Raw genomic sequence first — 19563 nt, 5'->3', positions numbered from 1 at the left:
AACAAAACAAATGAACAAACAAATAGAAGCAGACTCATAGATACAGAGAACAAACAGGTGGTTGCCAGAAGGGAGGGGGATGGAGGAATGAAAAGGAGAACAAATGAAGGTAACTAAGTGAGATAATGAATACTAATTAGCTTGATTGTGGTGACCATTTCACAGTGTAAATCGATGTGAAACGGTCATGTTCTACACCTTACATATATACAGGTTTTGTCAATTATACCTTAAAGCTGAAAAAAATTTTTTTATCATTATTATTTATTTATTTATTTTTGCGGTGTTGGGTCTTCGTTTCTGTGTGAGGGCTTTCTCTAGTTGTGGCAAGTGGGGGCTACTCTTCATCGCGGTGCGCGGGCCTCTCACTATCGCGGCCTCTCTTGTTGCAGAGCACAGGCTCCGGATGCGCAGGCTCAGTAGCTGTGGCTCATGGGCCTAGTTTCTCCGCGGCATGTGGGATCCTCCCAGACCAGGGCTCGAACCCGTGTCCCCTGCATTAGCAGGCAGATTCTCAACCACTGCGCCACCAGGGAAGCCCTGACAAAATTTTTAAATTAAAAAAAAAAATTAATTCTGGCCTGGGACCCAGTAATCTGTGTTGTAACAATCCCTCCGGGTTATTCTGACTTACAGTAACTTAAACCATTGGTTTACATAAAGCCACCAAGAAAACTAAATTATTCTTTTCAAATTGTAAAAGAACACCAAAAGAGGGAGAGGCATATAACAACACAATCTAATTTTGTGAGCATACTATCACAAGAGTTCAAGTAAGAATAAAGAGATACTGTGTTAAATCATAATACTGCCTTAATTTCAGAGCATTTTACAAAATGTATAAAGCACTTCTCCACACAATACCATACATTATTGTCCTTATAACACCCATGGATTATTTGTCAAACATATCCTTGTATCAGGTCAACTTTCTAGAGATAGTGAACTATAAAAAAGTGCTGAATATCAGCAAAATAATTTACGCAGATTAGTGATAATATGACACTCTATCCAAGAAAAAAAATACTTGGCAAAATATGAAAGAATCCTAAAAAGGTAATGCTGCATTTCAGAGAAGGACATGTCTGGGTATAACTGCTGCTTTTTTTTACTCTTTTCTTTTTTGTTTTTCTAGTCTTCATATTGGGTGACCTGCAATTACACTCAGGGGTATTGTCCAGAGTACAGTTTTTCAACAACGGGAAAAAATTTTTGTAACCATATTACTAATCCTTGTGACCTGCATCCTTCATAAGGAGAATTCTGAATGAAGCTTTAATGCTTATGAATAGTTTTAGCTCCATGGCCTATCTGTTATCCCTAGGAGGTGGGTATTTAATCTGTCAAACATTTGTAAAACACCAAAAGCTGTATGGCCTTTGACCTGGGTCACTAAAATCATACCCCATTCTAGTGACTTTCTGATTTCACCCAGCAGGTCCCATACATTTGTACCGTGCCTTATGAAGCGTTCAGGCAGAGTATGATCTTTGACTTCTGGCCACCTGTGTCCCATACATTTTGTGTGAAAGAAATAAATGACAGGCTTGGAGATTAAGTCTAGCTCTCCCTTTTTATTCAGGTGTATTGCCAGCTGAGTTGAATGACCCATGGGTACTTTAATTTATAATGTTTTTTCTTACTGTTATAACTTGTAGCAATGCATGTGTTACCAACAAATTATCTTAACATTCTGTGTCACAAATACGTTCTATTCTTTGGTAAGTAGGTATGTCAATCCAGTAAAAAAAAAACTAACACAGTGCATGCACACATACATATAGATCCTTAATTACCGCATGTGTTTTCCATATTAATGTCATTATCATTGTTTTTAAACCAAGGAGCTTTGACATTTTGGAATGCTTTTCATGGGTTTACAAGAAGGTTTTCTATATTACTATTCCAGAACCTATCCTGGGGATAACATTTGGAGATTCTATCAATCATGAGCAAGTTTCATTTTATCAGTTTTGAAAAGTTCTATGAAAATCTACAACAAAAGGACCTCACTTTTTAATAAAGCATAAAATCTAACTCTTCAGTTGCCTGTCACTTTAATTCACTCATTCTAGGGATGTTTATTGATCTCTAGAATGTACCAAGAACTATTCCAGGCACTGTGGAAAATATGTAGAAGGGTTTCTTCCCTTTAAGAGTCTGATAAAGGAGCTAAGACAGATGCACAAATAACTATAGCATAGGGTCAGATTGCCCGCGTTCCAAACCAGAGGTGTAAGTGATGGTTTATGAGGACTTGGCTAAGAAAGATGGAAAGAGGCTTCATGGAAGAGGTGATATTTATCCTAAGATTTGGATGATATATAGGACTTCAACAAATATAAAAGTAGAGAAAAGTAAGAATGAATAGCATGACATTAAACAAGAGAAAGAAAACAACTGGGCCTTTTAAGCAAATGTCAAGTGATCCATGCTGAATTGATAATAAAACAAATGAAGAAAAGTTGGGAGACTTAAGTAGAAAAACATGGAGCAAACTGGATTAAGGAGAATATTGAACGCCATGCTAAGGAATTGCAACTTTCTAGGAATGTGGAATTGAGAGTCATCAGATTTTTTTAGATCAAGGGAATAAATTTTGACTGGAGGTTTTCAAAATTAATTTGTACCAATAGAAAAACAATCACTATTGGGAATTCCCTGGTGGTCCACTAGTTAGGACTTGGTGCTTTCACTGCCGTGGGCCCAAGAGTTCAATCCCTTGGTCTGGGAACTATGATTCCACAAGCCAAGTGTGGCAAGTCTAAAAAAAACAAAAAAAAAACAAAAAAATAATCACCATTGTCAGAGTCATGACGAGCTGCTTTCTACTTCCAAATCTTAAACTTGTTAGTAATATGAATAAGTCTGTTTCTTCTTCTTCTTGTGCCTCAGTTTTCTCACATGGAAAAATGAGGGATAATTACTTTTCTATCAGGGTCCCTGTGAGAATTTATTCAGGTAATACATGCAATGCATCCGAACAAATACATTCTTTCTTTATTTTTCTCCAAAATTTTAATGAATGGGGAATTGAAGACTGTTAGTAGAAGGATAAAATATAAACGTGAAATTAGGTAATAACAGAATATTAAGATTTTATTTTAACATAATTTTGTATAAAATATAATGTCTTCAATATAGACTACATGTTTCTAACCTTTAGATGCAGTAGAATATTTAGCTCGTCTAATTTACCCTACCTCATTTCAAAATCATGGATGAAAATTGAAAATTATACTTTAGTAGTGTGATGAACTGGGCAATTGGGATTGACATGTATACACTGATGTGTATCAAATTGACTAATAAGGACCTGCTGTATAAAAAAATAAAATTAAATTTAAAAAAAAGAAAATTATACTTTAGTTTCAAGTCATAAACCTTAACCACATATATAATATGCTCCAATATTTGTTTACACAAGTTGAGTCTATTAAGTATTGATACTTAGTGTTGTCTCAACTTAGACAACAGCTTATTCTACTTTGGCAGATTTCAGAACAGCTTTAACCCTTTAAAAATATATATATTTCCCCCTCAGACACATACATATATCTAAGATTTTTTTTTTTCTTTTTTTTTTTGCGGTACGCGGGCCTCTCACTGTTGTGGCCTCTCCCATTGCAGAGCACAGGCTCTGGACACGCAGGCTCAGCGGCCATGGCTCACGGGCCCAGCCACTCCGCGGCACGTGGGATCCTCCCGGACCGGGGCACGAACCCGCGTCCCCTGCATCAGCAGGCGGACCCCCAACCACTGCACCACCAGGGAAGCCCCTAAGATTGTATTTTATATGATCTTTACATACGCTGCATATGAAATAGCATAAGTAGGTCAATCAATTTGTGAACTTGTTGTTAAATGTTAACACAGTTCCCAACTCTGATATGAGCAGTTTGAAGCATGTATTACATTAAGTTCATTTTTTTCTACTTTTCAATTCAAGGAGTGCATTAAAAAAATCAAAATGGTCACTGTGAATGATTAAATGTCTCCTGTCACAGTATCTGATTTAGCATCCCATTTATAGCAACCCCCACCAAAAATCCTCTTTAGTGAATTGCACTGCCTTGTTGAAGATTAGGCCATTAATAAATAATGTGACTTCAGATTTTACCGATTTGGCTGTGTTTGCAGAGGCCACCAACTCTGTCAGAGGATGTCATCTGGAGATTGTTATAGGAAGGACGAGTGGTGTTGAGATAAAAACATGTAAATAAATAAATTAATGAAATCTAAAACAATTATGTCCTGAACATTGCCAAATCTGATTCTCAAATTTTGTCTTCTCAAACCTCTCCCCTACCCATAACCCTCTCCACCACGCCCAGATCTTCGCTTGGGAATGTCCAAGATTGTGAACTGAAGCTGTTGAGGGTCTGAGACCAGAAGCCTGAGCAACAATGGATAATGGAGCAGGGAGTGGCAAGGGCATGGGACACGGTTGAGGGACTGCAGGGCTGCAGAGAATATCTACACATAGGGGACGCCTTTCCTATCTGGAGAAGCATGACCTCACCTGTGTCCTCAAAGTAATGGCTCTCACATGTGAGTTCTGTGTACACATTCCTGCATCCTGCAGAGTCTCAGGAATACCTGGTGGGTCTCTGCTTGTCCTGAACAAGACTTATTTCCAAACTTAGAGATTTGAGTTTGGAATCATTCCTATATTTTTAAACCATTTACTCACTTTATGGCAGTGTAACTGACATACAAAAAGTTGTACATATTTAATGTATACAGTTTGATTGGTTTGGAGATTAACATACGCCTGTGAAACCATCACCACAGTCTATGTCATAAACATATCCATTACCTCCAAAAATTTCCTCCTGCCGTCTTTATTTATTATTATTACTTTGGGGGGTGATAGAACACGTAATGTAAGATTTAGCCTCTTAGCAAATTTTCAAGTATACAGTGTTGTTCACTATAGTCACCATGCTGTACAGTAGACCTCATCTTGTATAACTGAAACTTTGTACCCTTTGACTGCTCCCTCCCCTTACCCCTCCCCCAAGCCCCTGGCAACCGCCATTCCAATCTGTACCTCCTCCATCACGTTCACTAAACCACGGATATTTCTATAAATGTGGTGGGGTTTGTACTCACATATGCTGAAGGCTGGGATGGATTTTTGCCTAAGAAAGTAAGATGTTTCATTCATTTCTGAGTGGCCAAGCTGCCCCTGGAAATCTGCAATAGTTCTTTTGCTCCAAGAAAATAGGCCATGCATCAACTTTCACCAGGGAAAGTTTATACAATATAAATTCTGCATCTATGCTAGAAATACACAATCCAAATAATTATGTAAATACATTGTGATATTGTACTGAAAATAGATGGACAGAGGAAGACAGTGAGGAAGGGGATATATCCAGTCTTGGATTTCTTTCTTTTTATTTCATAATCTTCCCTCCCCACACTTCACACCTCTTCTTTCTTTGTTCTCCTTTTCTAATAATTCCAGGATGGAAATTGCTACAGGTGCAAGATATTTAAAGTGTACAATATAATGATCTGATATACATACATATACATTGTGAAAGAATCCCCACAATGAAGTTAATTAACATTTTCATCACCTCATATATTTATCTTTGGGGTTCAAGTTCTATGTCTTAGCAAATTTCAGTTATGCAATACAGTGTTATCAACTATAGTCACCATGTTATACATTGGATCCCCAGAATTTATTCATCTTATAACTGAAAGTTTATATCATTTTACCCATCACTCCCTATTTCCCCCACCCCCCGGCAACCGTTTCTCTACTGTCTGTTTCTATGAGTTTGACTTTTCCTACACTCTGTTTATCTCAAAATCTTCATTGTTATGGAAGATTTTATGAGAAGCCAATAAATCTCAGGTAATAGGAAGGCAGGATGACCACTCATGGGCATATGCTGTGACTTTGTGCATTTAATGTTAGCCAATGGAATATTGGGATTCTAAAAAGATAACCAACATGTTTTCTATTAAAGGGACAGTCAGAGAAATTGAGATTGGGAAGGGCCATCCAAGCAAGTTGGCATGGCTGCAACTTATTACTGAAAATTAATTTATTAGAATTCTATATTATACATCACTCTTGAGTCCTTAGTTCATGGTATAGTATGGTAAAAAAATGTGTCTTTCACCTGTGTCGGAGCCTTCAGAGCTGACAGCCATACCCTGGACCTTTATAACTTCATTAAGCTGACAAATGTCACCTAATGAGACCTCCTTGTCCACAAGGTATATCTAGACATCAATAATAAGTGTGTTTTGTTTTTATAATTTTATCCAGGCATATTTTGACTTATATTTATCAGTGGTCAGTGTATGAAAGTATTTTATATTGATACCATTCATTATGTATTTGGCTAAAATATTAAGGCCATAATGATAAAGCAGAATTTATTGATGAAACATTTTATTGCTCACTATAAAAAAAAAGAACCTGAAAAAAATCTTTGCAAAATACCTTTAAAGTTTGTGCTTCTAAATGAAAAGGAACATTCTAGCAAGAATTTTTACCATCTAATTTATAGTAAGAGTACGTACCAAATAAGTTTCAGTGTATTTTTTTTTCAATTCTGTAAGTACTTAGATGCTTCCAGGATAAGAGGCACAGTGCTGGGTGCTGTGGAGAGTACTTAAAAATATGAGACAGTCCAGTGTAGGAGGTGGGCCGTGATAAAAAGTAGTAATTGTCATATCAAAGTTAGGATAAACCACTAGGAAGAAAAAGATTAAATCCACATGAGCTCAGGAGAGGCTTCTGGATGGAGATGGTGTTTAGACCAACCTTTGAAGGATGGCAGTTCTGTTTTGAGTCACATTTTTAGATAATCTATATCATACATCTGATAGACATTTTTCTACTTTGTATTAGTTAATATATCTGAACTGTGCTTTCAGCATTCCTAGCTCTACTTAGTTTAGTCAGCCCTGCACAGGTTTGTTTTATGAGCTAAGTGTTTTTAGTTTTACATAGCATACTGTACTATTTTTCTTTCCTAATTTAAAAATTTTATTTTCTGATTCTGTACGTGCCCTTGTTCTTAACCTGAAAATTCTTCTTAAACTTTCACAGTTTTTCTCCTTTCGAAACAGATTATGTTTTCATTCCTTACACATAGGCCTGTTTAAGGAGTTCTTCTGTAACCTCTGTTATATCCTCACTCCCAACATTGTTTTGATTGGAGATCAAAGAAGCAGCAAAGCCAACTTTTCTAAACTCTGATTTCCATCCATCTGGGCATTTTAAATTGGCATATTAACTCATCCTAGTAACTATTAAGACTCGAATATTTTATAACTATTGTAACAATTCTGGCAAAGTAAAAACATTTTAAGTCCAACAGATAAAGTGAAAACTCTTCCAAGATATAGAAATAATTTTCTTCTGTCTGTAAGTTTTTCAATGGTATAAATGTTATCTTAACTTGAAAATATACTAACTTAAAATATATCACAGGGGCTTCCCTGGTGGCACAGTGGTTGACAGTCCGCCTGCCGATGCAGGGGACACGGGGTCGTGCCCCGGTCCGGGAAGATCCCACATGCCTCAGAGCGGCTGGGCCCATGAGCCATGGCCACTGGGCCTGCGTGTCCGGAGCCTGTGCGCCACAACAGGAGAGGCCGCAGCAGTGAGAGCCCTGCGTACAGCAAAAAAAAAAAAAAAAATATATATATATATATATATATCACAGAAAAAGTTATAATAATATTATAGAGGATAGATATTTTGAGTTGACTGACAGACTCACTGGAATGTTTTCAATATTACTGCAATGGAAATTTTACTTCGTATAGTTATGAAGGTACTACCACAAAATGAATAAATAAATACCAAATTCTCTCTGTGCTCCATAAGGATATTATGATAAAATAATTACTTTGCTTACTTTCATAGTTGGTAAAAATCTTGTTCAATGCAAGTTTTCTAGACAATTCTTCCACTGTATTATTAATAGTAATAGTTCCTGGTTTTCTTTCTTTGATTCACATGAAGCACTAAAAGAAAGGCCACAAACTCAGAAATCACCCTATAACAGGCAGCATGACTTGGGTTCTACAGCTTTTTCCGTGAGACAGGAAGCAATTGAATGTCTCCATGGCTTTATTGAAAGTTTTTATAAGTCTAGACAAAAACTTACACAGAAACTGTTTGCAACCCTGTAACTACAGGATAAATGTGTGCAGAATGACTCTCCATGGAGAGTCAGTAATTCCAATTAGACTCCTGATCTCTGGGAGTAGACCATTTATTTGTTTGTAACTTAGTTACAATTCCAAATATTTTTAGGTCTTGATTTAAGCTTCACTAAACTGAAGATTTCATAAACCAGTAAAAAAGCCTTGGTGTATTACGACTCCATTTTATACTTTAATCCACTTGTAACACTGTATTATAAATTGACATTTTGATATTTTCATGTTTTGATTTTTTTTAATCTACATGCAAACAGATTTTATTAACATTTAAATAAGATGACTATTACATAGAAATGCATGGTATCTGAAATACTTTTCATAAGATCAGATTATTTATTTTAAAAAAAACCAATCTCTATAAAGATAAGGACAAAGTATTGGGCAATAACCAAGATGGCTTTGTAAATCATCAGCAGTGTTTTGTAATTAATCGCCCATTCATACATTTGAAATTGCCTCTTAAATAAAAGGAGTAACAAATCAAACCTGTTTGACTTTTGGTAAAGTTTGGTTTAATCCTGTGTGCTGTATCTGTCATTAAATCAGATTTTAGACCTAATAACGTTGAAATGGGTTATCAGAAGAATAGAAAGTTGTCTTAACTAGGATAAGTGACAGAAAACAATCATGGCTGTTTTAGGTAGAAAGTGATAATTCAATATAAGGACACGAAAATTCTCTTGGAATAAGTCAATGCCTCCAAAGTTTCTAGAAACAGAAAATGATAGTTTTCAAACTCTTCATTACCCCTGCATACCTGTTATTATGACATCTGCTTAACTATTTTCACCCCAAGCAAATTAACTTCCTTTGCTTCTGTCATCTGGAGGGTTAGTGGATCATAATCTTCCATGTTATAGGTCCAGACTTGGTGCATACAAAGAGCTTTTCTGTCGATAGAGAAACATAAAGATTAGGTAGATATGATTGTTACTCTCAAAGTGCTTATAATTGGATGTCTGCAGTACTTGATAATTTCTCTAATTACCTCACTGTCTACTATGAGATCATCATATATTCATGGTACAAAATGAATATTTACTAACTTAAAAAGTAATGTATATTTACTTTCAAGTGTACACCCATAGTTATATGTATATATTACTAATAATGATTTCAGTAGACCAAGCAAACAGCAATAAGGGGTAAAATATTTAAGATGTCAGGGAATCATTAACTTAGTAAGTAGTGTGATTGCTGTTTTACAGATCCAGGATGTCTGTAAGATACACAAGAGTTGATTCCATAACTATTCTAAAAGGTCAAGAAAGCCAGCTTTTGGTAGTCCATCAACAACTTTGTTCTAATTGTTTTTTTAAATTGTTAGGAAATAAGATCTATACAAAAGTGTGAAGGTGTAGAGAAAGTCACCTCTGGCGAGGCAGTAGCTCCCTTTCGGTCCCTTACTCTCACCTTGTAAAGCTGACACGATCATACCACACCTCAGCCCCAAATCGTCCACGTCTTCACATCTCAGAGTGAAAGACAAAATCCACCCAATGGTCCCAAGACCCCACAAAATCTGCTCCTTCCTCTTGGCTCTCTGAACTGATCTAGAACTTTCTCCTGCCCATACTGCTCCTGACACACTGCTTTTCTCGCTGTCCTTCATTCTTGGAGCTTTTGCATTTGCTGTTCCATCTACCAGAAGTGCTCTTTTCTCAGATTTCTGCATGGCCCTTGCCCTCATTTTCTTCAGGTCTAAAATAACAACACTCTTTCCACAGCCCAGACTTTTCTATCCTACCTGCTTTATTTGTCTCTGTATCTGGCATGCAACGTATTCACTCAAACTAAAGCATGAGGGACTTAGTTTAATCTAATTATATTTTTTTTTGTCATAAAGGTAATTTTAGGTCATTTTATAAAAACACAGAACTTAGGGAAGTTGTGAAATCATGTTGTGAGATCTTTTAAAAGTGTTAGGTTCTTACCAGTTTGGGAGAGTTTATGAGCGATCTACCCTAAAGTTAGTAAATGAGTTGCGATTACTTCACATGGTCATGATACAGATGGTTGGCAAGTTTTGGGATGGCCAAGTGTCATTCAACAGGCAACGGAGTGTATGAGATTTGGAATCAGAAGAATAGTGTTCAGATATGAGTGTTGCCACTTCGTTGCTTGTAATGTTGGGCAAGGTCATAAAATAGTACAGAAGATATTAGTAATGGAAGCTTAAAATATATGAATAAATAAGTGAAGGGACTTTTGTAAACCACTTAAACTTATTAAAGGGATGTAGAACTTATAGTATCTGGCTCACTTTGTTGTAGTGAGGATGAGATAAAATATAAAAATGCTCTATAAAGTGAAAAACAATATATATTATTATTATTACTCTTGGTAATCAGGAAAGTAATAAGGTAAACACATAACTGAAAAAAGTTTATACAACCTTGTGTGGGTAGAGATGCTGGTCAACACACTGACATGCACAGGTCTAATAACAATATAATTATGAAACTATAATAATGAAAAACTAATAATAGTAATATTTATCTCAGATGACTATGTGCCAGCCACTGAACTGAGAATTTTACAGCCTTATCTCTTTTGAGTAATTACTGCAATCCTATGAGGCAAGTGACTATTATCATTCCAACTTTACAAATGAAGAAAATGAAAGAATAAGCAGCCAGTTCACATAGCTAGTGAATGCTTCAACAGTGGCTGGAGTTGGTAAGTTTATTAATCATTTGGTATTGTACACACTCATATTGGTATTGTTAATCTAAACCCATAACAATACCCTTCATAAAGCCAATTTCCATTTCATTTTTGAAAGTGGAAATATAAAAGGTAAACAAATTAATTAACGTTTGTTAGGATTTAAAAACAAATATACAAATTCCTACACACATGGAAAAAAAAAGCTATTGCAATGAGTCAGAAAAGCATGAGGTCAGAAGTGTTTATATAAATGTTTTTTTATTTTTTTTTATTTTCTAACATCTTTATTGGAGTATAATTGCTTTACAATGGTGTGTTAGTTCCTGCTTTATAACAAAGTGAATCAGCTATACATATACATATATCCCCATATCTCCTCCCTCTTGCATCTCCCTCCCACCCTCCCTATCTCACCCCTCTAGGTGGTCACAAAGCACCAAGCTGATCTCCCTGTGATCAATTTGAAATAAATATACAATAGGTTACATCCTCAGTGGCACTGGTAAATTTTATTGCAGGATGTGCTTCTTAAGGAATTTGCAAATAAAAGTCCTCAAGAGTTCCGGCCCAGCTGTCCCTTGCAGACCATAATGGCTCTTTGGCCCTCTGTTCCACCAGAGGTCACTGCACCACCTGCCAGGCAAGGCCCCCAGGTGCTGAGGGCAGATCCTCCCTCCCCCGTGGTGACCTCTGTACACACAGTGCCTTCCTGGGTCTTAAGAGAGGATGATCCATCGATATAAGTGAGCTTTCTGCTCCCACAGAATTCATAGAACACACAAGCAGGTGATTATAATTATCCAGGCCCTAGAAATTCCAATACATCTCTTCTCATGCTTGATTATATGAAAACGAGTAATACAAATTGCTGAAAAACTGCTCTGAATGAGGTTGAAACCCAAGGTCTAGAATGTAACAGAATTGCCACTATCTTTGATTTTTTTTTATCATCTGAAAGATCAGCTCCACCGTGAATAACTTTGAGGGGTTGCCTACATAAGTGGGGTTTTTTCCCAGTATGATTTTTAACTTCAGCGCTGATGGCAAGAAAGAATTAAATGATTTAAGGGGGTGAAAAAAAGTATTTACAGGGGAAATAGCCATGTGATTGTCAAGGAGCTCTTACATATTAAACGGGACAGTTTCGTCTCTCGTCTCATAGCTACAGAAAAACAGGAAGTATTGGGAAGGGAAAAATGAGGGTTGGGAAGAGGTGAAGGTGGGACGTCTGGTTTGTCTGTGTGAGATCTCTTGCTGGCACTATGCCCAGAAATTTTTTCTTACCCCTTTGAAAGACAGAGGCTGTATAAAGAGCTCTAAAGAGATTGATTTTCCTGGGAAAAGATTTGAGACAGGACAGTCAGGGCAAGCCAGGCTGGTACTGGCCGTGAGACCAGACCAGAACGGATGCGGGATCCTGGTCAGTGCTGTGAAAAAGGCCAGGAAGAACAGCGAGGTGAGATGCCCAGAGAAGGCACTGACTCTGAGGTTCTTGGGGGACATGGCAGTGGGGGAAAGACAGAAAAGGCAGCTTTGGGAAGTGGGAGCAGGGGAAATAGTAGAAAGGGAAAACACCTGTTATTTTAAGCCAGTGATTAATGATCACAAGGAATTGGAGACTTGGAGATGAAAAATAAATGTGAGGATTTACCTAAAGGAAACAATGAAATATACATGGATATTTATATGCAGGGGAATTTACTGCAGTGTTATTTATAATATTGAAAATTTTAAAGTAATCTGTATGTCTATATACATATATATGATATAGAGGAAATATATTGTAAACATATATATGATGTATATGTGAGTATGTAAATACCATAGAATACGTAGCCATTAAAATATATTTTCTAATAATATTTTAATTCTAAATAGGTATTTTAAGTTTAAAAATCCATAAAGCAGCATTTACCCTTATATATATATATATGGTATATAAATATACATATACATGCATGTATACACATAAGTGAAGAGAGAAGTGAGAGATAATGAAAGAATACATCAAAATGTCAGCAATGATTTTCTTTAGATAATGGAATTGCATGATTTTAATTTACCTTCTCTATGCTTTTTGGTGTTTTTCAGATTTTTTTACAGTACTGGAGTCTGCCTTTATATTTTGTATTTTCTTAATTTGTGTCACTTATGAACATTTTCTAAAGTTTTCAATAAATACTGGATATTGTTTTTTAATTAATTTTTATTAATTTTAATTCAGATTCATTTTTTATTAAATTAAAATAAAAATGCATATCAACTTCAAGTAGCACACTTAGAATAACCCCATTTTTCTTTTTTTTTTTTAATTGGAATATAGTTGCTTTACAATGTTGTGTTAGTTCCTGCTGTACAGCAAAGTGAATCAGTTATACATAGACATATATCCACTCTTTTTTAGATTCTATTCCCATATAGGTCATTACAGAGTAATGAGTAGAGTTCCCTGTGCTATTCAGCAGGTCCTTAGTAGTGAAATAAAGCATGAAGTTCCCCTGTTCCAGTTCCTCTCAAGCCCCTGTAATATTTTGTGTCACATCTCTTGGTGGCCCCATATTTATCCATGTTTGTTTTCAATTCTTGTATTAATTATTATCAGGATTCTAAATAATATGTTTATATTTTATACTAGTTATTCTACATATGCCTCTGATTCTTTCTCTACTCTTTATTGAGCAGTCCCACTCCTGGATATGAATCCGGAAAAAACTGAAAACACTATTTCGAAAAGATACATGCACCCCAGTGTTCGTAGCAGCACTACTTAACGTTAGCCAAGATATGGAAGGAACCCAAATGACCATGCATATATGCATGTATATATACAATGGAATATTATTCAACCATTAAAAAAAGAATGAAATTCTGCCATTTGTAGCAAGATGGGTGGACCTAGAGAATATTATGCTCAGTGAAATAAGTCAGACAGAAAAAGACAAACACTGTATGATATCACTTGATGTGGAATCTAAAAAATAAAGCAAAGGAATATATAGAGCAAGACAGAAACAGACTGTGGTTACCAGTGGGGGAGGGAAGGGGGAGGGGCAAGATAGGGGTATGGGATTAAGAGATACAAACTACTATATGTAAAATAGAAGAGCAACAAAGTTATATTTTACAGCAAAGGGAATTATAGCCATTATTTTGTAAAAACTTTTAATAGTCTATAAAACTTTTTATAATCTATAAAAATACTGAATCACTATGCTATACACCTGAAACTAAAATAATGTCATATATCAACTGTACTTCAATTTAAAAAAAGTCAATTTGTGTCATCAGGGTTGTGTTCTTTCTGGAAACTCTAGGGAAAATACATTTCCTTGCCTTTCTAGCTTCTAGAGACCACTTATATTTCTGGTACATGGCCACATTCTTCTTGATAACCAGCCAGAAGCATCTCAGATCTCTCTTTCTGACTCTGACCTTGACTTTCATGCTTCCCTCTTTCACTTATAAGACTCTTGTGATTACAGTGGGTCTATCTGAATAATCCTGAATAATCTCTACATCTCAAGATTATTAACTTAGTCACATCTCTAAAGTCCATTTGGCATGTAAGGTAACAAATTCACAAGTTCTGACCATGAGGTCATGAACATCTCGGGGGTCACTGTTCTGCCTGCCACCATGGCTAAGGATAAAATGCCAAATTTAATTATGTGGTTTGCAAAATTACAAGCTAGTTAAATGCCTGACTCTCCAAGTCTTCCATAACAAGAATGGGCACTGGTCAGAAAGGAATGTGATCCTTAGACTTGGAATGGGAATATTTGGGCAGACACAGACAAGTCTGAGAAACATTTCTCTCAGCCCCTCCAAATCACCCTTGCTAGAAGCAGCCACCTCCTCACATGTCTAAGTAAACTGCCTCCCTTTCATTAAAACCTTTCTTTAGTTGTTTGTTCCCTGGGGAAGGCCTCTTATCCTTCCTTACTTTTTCTACCACTTCTCACTGTTTTCAGGTTCATAAAAAAATCAGATCTCAGAATGTCCCAGAGGGAGAAAGGATTTGGCACATATACCACTTAGGAAAAAGAGAGTGAATATGCTAAAGAGCTCACAAAACTTTGCTAATATATTTCAATAAAAATCTGGGGAATACAGGTGTAAATGATTTCTGATGATGGTGGTCAAATATGATGGAACATAAGGTTAGACGTGTTTGAATTAAGCCATTGGTGCTCTCTGTGGTTCTAGTTTTGGGTTTTTTTTTTTTCTTTTTGGCTGCACAGCATGTGGAATCTTAGTTCAACAAACAAGGGATCCAACCCCGGGCCCTTGACAGTGAGAGCATGGAGTCCTAACCACTGGACCACCAGGGAATTCCTGTGATTCTAGTTTTAATGTATAAATTTTGAGTAGCCATCAGTGACAGTTTGGTTGGTTAATTGAAGCCCTGTCTCAATAATGACCTCTATTCAGTGTGCCTCAGATGCTGGAACTTCCCTGGCATGCTTTAGAGGAGGAAATTCAGACGCTCAGGGAGATGGGAATCTTGAGGTGGATCAATTATGTGCAACCTATTCAGCAACCATCAATGAAATCCATGGAGGGGATTCAGAAACTTCCCTCCTGAAGACACTAGGAAACACACGGCTACAGGGAGCTCAGTGGTGGCTGTCCTCTACAGGCTGGGGACGGCAGTTGGGAGATGCTGCCACAGAGTTGAATTCACTGATTGCAGTAGAAACAAGAGAACGCCACAGAGGCAAAGAACAGATAGTAACATCTAACCTTCAGAGAAAAGATGGGAACAATGGGAACAATTACTATAATAGAAAGAAGAAACAGTTTCTGATCTAGAAGGATCCATGGTTGTGGCTAGTTAATCACTGTGTCCCTAAGAATAAAATATATGAGAAAACATATAAAGTGTATCCTGAGGAATATGATCAAACAAAACAAAACAAAACTCTAGGTCTGGAGAGTGGAAAAGTGACTTGAGTCACTGTAGTGGAAATTCATAACTTCAGACCCAGTTTCTGAACGTAAGCCTGTGCACCTGAAATGAGAGAAAATCTGGGTCCTCTGGCATAAGAACCTGAGATAGGACCACAAATTGTATAATTTTCTTATATTCCTCACGTAGTTCCTTAGGATTTCCTTGCATGGCCACGTGCTTTGGTAATGTTTTCTCACTTTAGGATTTCTTTTTGATATTTATGCAGTACCACAGAAGTAATTTTTTAGAAAGAATACTAGTAAACATGTCTTACCTTACATATCTGAATATGTCTAATATAAGCTTTTACACTTGAAAGCTAGTTTAACTGAATATAAAACTTTAGATCAAAATATTTTCCGTAAAATGTTTATTCTTCCCTAAGAACTTTTGAAGACACAGGAATTACAGTGTTCTTTAGTTGGATGCAAATCTGATTCTTATTAAATTATGGGTAACATGGTTTTTCTCTCTTCTAGCAATGAGATTTTTAGAGGGCTTAATTGACACACCAAGGCTACCAGCTTAGGAGTTCACCAAGAAGAGAAATTAGCATAAATTTGTGTGTTATAGGAAATGAAATATTGTAGCATCCTATGACTTGTGGTAAAATTAACTGGCTTATGGGATTTCAAAATGTTTGTTAATAAAACCTTTCTTTATCTTGATACTTAAGAGATTATGTTACTCCTGTAACAGTAATCTGTAATCAACTAAGAGTTTGCTAACAATACATAAATGTTCGCTGGCTTCAGTTCCTCTCCTCCTCCCAGAAGTCTAATATAGTAGGTCTGGAGCCTGTGTGTTTGCATTTTTAACATGTATCCCAGGGAATTATGATCTTCTTCAAAGTTTAAAGATCATTTTCATATATTTGTCCCAGTAAAATATGCCATGTAAGAGGCAGTCAGTGAATATTTTTGAAAAGGAGGATAAATGAATGAGAATGAAGGAATAAAAGCAAATTTAAAGGGAAACCAAAGTCTGAGACCACTTGTCTCTGTGAGCAATGCTTTATTTCTAAGTCTGCAGATCTGATGAGCCAATAGAATATGATAAATAGTGTAGTGTAGTATTGTAGCAGCAAAGATATTTCAACCTCTCTGAATCTCCATCAACAAAATGGTAGCATTTCTCACAAGGTTCAAATTAGGAACTGATTTAGTTAATTTCTCCCAGCACATAATAGGTACTAAATAAATGGTGGCTCTTATTCCAGAAAATACTTCTACCTTATATCTATGACATAAATTCAATGTCCTTACTTGACACTGTTGAGCAGAATATGTATCTTTTCATTCGAACGTGAAGACCAAAGTCATAAAACGAATTCAGATTTATACTAACCTGAGCATATTATTTTCAATGACATTCATTTTCCTCACATTGCCCCTTTGGTGCTGGCTGAGCTATAGAAAGCAAGAAATAGGCTTGTGAGAAAAAAGAGACATATCCTAATGAGATTTAGGTCGCTTTTTTCCCCGCATTTTCTATGGTGAGCATTGATTAATTACGATGAGAAAGTGTTTCTAAAAAACATAGGAGGGGCTTCCCTGGTGGCGCAGTGGTTGAGAGTCCGCCCGCCAATGCAGGGGACACGGGTTCGTGCCCTGGTCCGGGAAGATCCCACATGCCACGGAGCGGCTGGACCCATGAGCCATGGCTGCTGAGCCTGCATGTCCGGAGCCTGTGCTCTGCAACGGGAGAGGCCACAACAGTGAGAGGCCCACGTACCGCAAAAAAAAAAAAAAAAAAAAAAACATAGGAGACTCAGCTCAAATGCAACTGCCACTCAGACTTCACTAGATTTTCCAATTTATATTCAAATGATCCCACATTTTGGGATCAAGACTTGGAGGGATCTTTGATAACAAAGTTCTCTTCAATCTGGCATTTCCCACAACTCCACAGGGTCCACCCCAGGGCCCGGGATGAAGAGTCCAGTCCAGTAAGTGTGCATGCAGATCAGAAAGAGTACACTCACCTAGTTTTAAAACACCCAAGATGCTGTGCCCTGAATTTTAAACAGTGCATGTGACTTGGTTCATTTTGGTTTCAAGTTCAAAGGCATCAGATCAGTTCTGTGGGTTAACAGTGAGTACATCTTTCAAGAGCTGCTTGATCCCCTCAGACATGGAAGTTCTTCATTCCTGGAGATGTGCAACTCTGTCTTTGGTTTTTCTAGCAGCATCTCATACACAGGGATGATCTCAGACCCCTGTTTCACAGAGGCCCCCAGGAGTTCCCCGGGGGGAATTTTGAGTGAAGTTTCAGAATCTGAGTAAGCAATGGGCGGGCACAAGTGTTGGAAGCAGCTGGATTCTAGTAAATTGACAATAACTAACAGGAAGTAGTATCAGAGCAGATGCTTTAGGTAGTAACAATCGGAGAAAGTCAGCCTGAAAGATTTGCCCATCTCCTTAAGTGTATCATCTAGTCATTAGTCATGGTAAGCTACTGGGCAAATAGTCATAGGCTCAGACATGTGGCATCTTGGGGACAAAGAGTTTCCCAGAATCACATTAAAAACCTGAAGGATGCTATGTAATCTTTTTGGTTTTTAATAAATATAATCCTTTATTTTGGGGGGTGTGAATTTTTATATTTAATTTTATTTTTTATATAGCAGGTTCTTTATATTTAATTTTATTTTTTATATAGCAGGTTCTTATCTGTTTTATACATATTAGTGTATACGTGTCAATCCCAATCTCCCAATTCATCCCACCACCAACACCCCCCCCCCACAACTTTCCCCTCTTGGTGTCCATAAGTTTGTTCTCTACATCTGTGTCTCTATTTCTGCCTTGCAAACCGGTTCATCTGTACCATTTTTCTAGATTACGTATGTATGCGTTAATACACGATATTTGATTTTCTCTTTCTGACTTACTTCACTCTGTATGACAGTCTCTAGATCTTTCCACGTGTCTACAAATGACCCAATTTCGTTCCTTTTTATGGCTAATATTCCATGGTATACATATATATATATATATATATATATATAAATATATAAATATATATATATATACACATACACATACCACATCTTCTTTATCCATTCATCTGTCGGGCATTTAGGTTGCTTCCATGACCTGCCTATTGTAAATAGTGCTGCAATGAACACTGGAGTTCATGTGCCTCTTTGAATTATGGTTTTCTCTGGGTATATGCCCAGTAGTGGGATTGCTGGGTCATATGGTAATTCTATTTTTAGTTTTTTTAAGGAACCTGCGTACTGTTCTCCATAGTGGCTGTATCAATTTACATTCCCACCAACAGTGCAAGAGGGGTCCCTTTTCTCCATACCGTGTCCAGCATTTGTTGTTTATAGATTTTCTGATGATACCCATTCTAACCGGTGTGAGGTGATACCTCATTGTAATGTTGATTTGCATTTCTCTAATAATTAGTGATGTTGAGCAGCTTTTCATGTGCTTCTTGGCCATCTGTATGTCTTCTTTAGAGAGATGTCTATTTAGGTCTTCTGCCCACTTTTTGAGTGGGTTGTTTTTTTTCATTATTGAGTTGCATGAGCTGTTAATATATTTTGGAGATTAATCCTTTGTCCGTTAATTCATTTGCAAATATTTTAACACATCCTGAGGGTTGTCTTTTCATCTTGTTTGTAGTTTCCTTTGCTGTGCAAAAACTTGTAAGTTTCATTAGGTCCTGTTTGTTTCTTTTTGTTTCTATTTCCATTACTCTAGGAGGTGGGTCAAAAAGATCTTGGT

At 36.7% G+C, this 19563-nt stretch overlaps 1 long non-coding RNA gene across 2 annotated transcripts in view; it reads right to left on the bottom strand.

Annotated features, from left to right (window-relative positions):
• The window catches only part of LOC101323486 (uncharacterized), a 218641-nt gene that overhangs the window by 9371 nt on the left and 189707 nt on the right, over nt 1-19563 (bottom strand). For both annotated transcript variants that reach the window (XR_002173464.3, XR_002173462.3), the window contains exon 3: nt 8963-9095. This is a non-coding gene — a long non-coding RNA (uncharacterized lncRNA). The remainder of the gene's footprint in view (nt 1-8962; nt 9096-19563) is intronic.

The sequence above is a fragment of the Tursiops truncatus genome, chromosome 18, assembly GCF_011762595.2.
Source record: "Tursiops truncatus isolate mTurTru1 chromosome 18, mTurTru1.mat.Y, whole genome shotgun sequence".
Taxonomy (NCBI): Eukaryota; Metazoa; Chordata; class Mammalia; order Artiodactyla; family Delphinidae; genus Tursiops; species Tursiops truncatus.
The sequence above is the reverse complement of the archived record's forward strand: the minus strand, read 5'-3'. Positions and strand labels throughout refer to the sequence as shown.